The sequence below is a fragment of the Camelina sativa genome, chromosome 2, assembly GCF_000633955.1.
Source record: "Camelina sativa cultivar DH55 chromosome 2, Cs, whole genome shotgun sequence".
NCBI classification, from domain to species: domain Eukaryota; kingdom Viridiplantae; phylum Streptophyta; class Magnoliopsida; order Brassicales; family Brassicaceae; genus Camelina; species Camelina sativa.
This window is the reverse complement of record NC_025686.1, coordinates 20,893,047-20,896,940: the sequence shown is the minus strand read 5'-3', so window position 1 is coordinate 20,896,940 and position 3,894 is coordinate 20,893,047.

The following is a 3,894-nucleotide window of genomic DNA, read 5'->3' as shown; positions in this document are numbered from 1 at the left end:
CCAATGAAAAGTAGAAATATGATCAGGTGGGTTGAAAGTTGAAACTACACTAACAGATCTAATAATTAAATGTGGACTTTGATGAGTGATGATGTGTTAAGATGTTTGTTATAAATATTTTTTATAGCCTCTCCATTTTCTTTATATGTGAAAGGAAAATTTTATTTTATTTTATTTTAGTTGGCCATTTAAATTTTTTTAGAATTTTACTTAGCTCTCCAAAAACAAAAACTCAACTGTAAAACCACATGATCTACTTTATTCAAAGACAAATCTTATATATATATATAACATGAAGATCCAAATGTTTAAATATTATATGTTTATGTTATTTTTTCTCGCTAGGAGGAAAAGAGCAACACATTTGCAAAAATCTAAGAGGCACAACAGTCATAGGCCATAACACATTTTGAATATCTTAGACTTAAAACAAACAAAAAAATCTTCGACGAAGAAGGATATATAGACTTTCTCCCTCTCAGTCGAATAATTTCGTCAAACATACTGAACATTCCTACTTCACATACATTTGCACTACAAAAAAAAAGTGAATATTATGACCAGAAAAATGTAACTATTCTTTTGATCTGAATATTATAACAATTTACATACAAAACTGTGACGTATTTACATGATCATAAATGCGTTATCATTTAGTCATAATATTGTGACTGTCATAAATATGTTACCGTTTAGTCATAATATTATGACTAAATTATACGTATCTAACTTATGTCCAAATTTGACATAAGTATATCTTTTTCTAATAGCTGTCTTCAAAAATTCATTTGCGTCCAAATTTTTTTAGTTGTTTTTTTTTGGTTTGTTTTTACTTCTATTTTCTCTTTGCTTTCTTTTCTGATTTTGTTTTTTACTGTTTTTTTTTGTACTTAAACGGAACTTGAGCTAATCATATGAGATTAGATTGAGTGATTAAGGGAATCATGCACACAACCTAAGCAATAAAATGACTGTGAGGAGTCTTCATGATCATCAACAATTTTTTTTGATTGGATATCACTCGAATTTAAAATTTTCATCTCTACACGCTTTTTATTATTTCTTTAGGTTTTCAAACCTAAAAGCACATTAATGAGAAACTGAAAACCTATTGATTATAAAGTCACAAATTCATATAAATATGTAAGCATAAAGAATACCCTCCATATCACTATGCTAATCGCGTCGATTAAAAATTATTTTAAAACAGTTGATATGTTTTTTTTTTGGTAAGTAAAACAGTTGATATGTTTACATGCATTATGCAAATCACATATACTTAATTTAAAACTATAAAAAATTAAATTCTTAAATATAAAAATAAAAAATTTTCTTGTGGTGTACTTAGGGGTGTCAAACGGGCATGCCCGCGCCCGAACGGGCCAACCGTGACGATCCCGTATTTTCAGTAATCCACTGCGGACATGTCCGTCACGGGCGGCGGTGACATATCAATGCCCATGCCCGCTCCGCATATCTTTGCGGACTAACGGGCATACCCACGGGCATCTCTTCTTCTCAAGAACATCACCGCTGGTGTCAAAACAATACGGAGCAGAGAGGTTTTGGTTGGTGAGTGGAGACTGGGGAGAGAGAATGGTATAGTTACGATACCTCTCACAATGATGTCAAGAACATTGGCCAAAACGATGCAAGCTTCCACATCCATACATCGAAGATACCCTGCAAGTGACTCATGAGAGCGAGCCATAGATAATAAATTTAGACAGAAATTTGAGTAGAGCTCAAATCTAATTACCAAACTTGTAAAAGAAAAAAAAATCACCTTTGATTCGCAGCAGCAATCGGTCGGTGTTTCAAAGGCTAGCAAAAGAATTGCTTCAGCAGCAGCAAAAGAATTGCTTCAGTAAGCAGCAAAATCGGTGTCTCAAAGGCTAGCAAAATCGATTGCCAATCAGTGTCTCAAAGGCCAACAAAAGAATTGCTTCAGCAACAGCAAAAGAATTGCTTCAGTAAGCAAAAGAATCTCCTCTGTTCTCCTTGAATTTCCTCCTCTCTAAAAGGCGAACTCTGCGATGTTGGCAATTTCGCGGACCACCCGCATGACCGCGGGTGTGAGCGGACAAAATCCATTTGACCCGCAAACCAAATGGGTTATGCCCGCGAGACCCGCCAATTTTTAGGCATGAAATTAAGGGCCCATGCCGACCCGTTATGATACTTAACGGGCCATGCCCGCGGGCCTAAGGCCCAATTGACACCCCTAGGTGTACTACAGTTTAAATTAATTAACTACACATTTACCGCGGAAAGCTTTGTCATGAAAACTCCAATGAAATTTTGGCTCAGTAAATGGCATATTCTTGAGCGAATCCATCTCTGCTTCATCTGTCATCCTACCAATGTGTCCCCCGAGATAAAGTGATGTCGTTTTGGGAACACTTTTCCGAGATTGTTATTGAATATAATTCCTAACAACATTTTTGTAATGTCAAAAAATTCCTTTGCTATCTTTATCAAATTTTGTTTGTGACAAATTGATGTTCTGAATTCTGTCCTTTTGTAAGCGATTTTAACTAGAGATCTGATTCTGAAGTCCTTTGGTTCAAGGGGCACCACGTAACTCACATTTTACCATCTCGTCCTCTTTTTGCTTTGCTGCAAAACAGCTCCAATAACTAAAGCACCAAAGTTGCCAATGATTTATCCCGACACTTGATGCTTTAGCCACATAACTGTATTGATGTCTTAGCCATTAAGCTGAATATCGATCGATAGTCTGACCAAGTCGAGAAAACAAATACCTCTTAATCGAAACCTAATATACTGATGTCTTGAGTCCATCTCACATCCTATATAACAGGACACGGTCAAATTGATTAGACACTATAAATCTTGGCAGAAAAATATACAATATATGTATATAGAAGTTAGAATATAATATTGAGTTCTCCAAATTTGCATTAAAAAAATTCAAGTGAGAAACATTATCAAATTACGCACTATCTATATCAAAATTTGTAGAATAATTTTCGAATGACTGAATAATTATGATGAATCAAAAGTCTCTTTATATAGAAAATGATGCATGTAACTCTTTTATGCAGTAGGATTTCTACTACTATGATGTGTTATGTTGATACTAAAAACATGCAAGAAAATGCAAATAAAATAGCAAATAAATTTATGACGCTCGTTTGGAGGCTTCCCACATAGAGGCGAATAAGACTTCTTCTGGCCGTGCTTGAGGGAAATATTGTGGCCACTACAACAAATATGTACATTGATAGCAGTAGAGGATAGCACATTTTCATGAACTACTATAAAAGATGATTATTTTTTTTGGTCACTTTGTAATAGTTCAATATAAACGCTATGATATAAAATTCTTAAGCGGGAATGTGAAAACTCTTAGTCCGCCAACCCTGAGCCCAATTATTTCACTTAACCGCTTAACTCTTAGAAGAAAACTCGAACAAAACATAAAAAAACACACTCTCGAGCTAAACCTAATACTCGAACAAAACATCAAAAACAACACACTCTCCTCTATTTTCTCTGAGATTCTCATAGATTCTCTTCTATTTTATCGACGAATCCGCCGCCGACACATTCTCCACCGTCTCTTCTATTCGCTCCTCCGCCGACACATTCTCCAGCCGTCCGTGAGCTCGAATCGAAGGCATGTCTTTCTTCTTTACTCTAATTTTCTTCTTTCTTCTTACTCTCAAGGATTGAAATTTTCAAATTAGGGATTACGAGATTTTCAAATTAGGGATTACGAGATAGCAGTAGGGTTTACAAGATTTTCAAATTAGGGATTTATGAAATTTTCAAATTAGGGATTTGTTCAAATTAGGGATTTATAAAATTTTCAAATTAGGGATTTGATTCAAATTTCGGGTTATGAAAATTAGGGGTTTGTTTCAAATT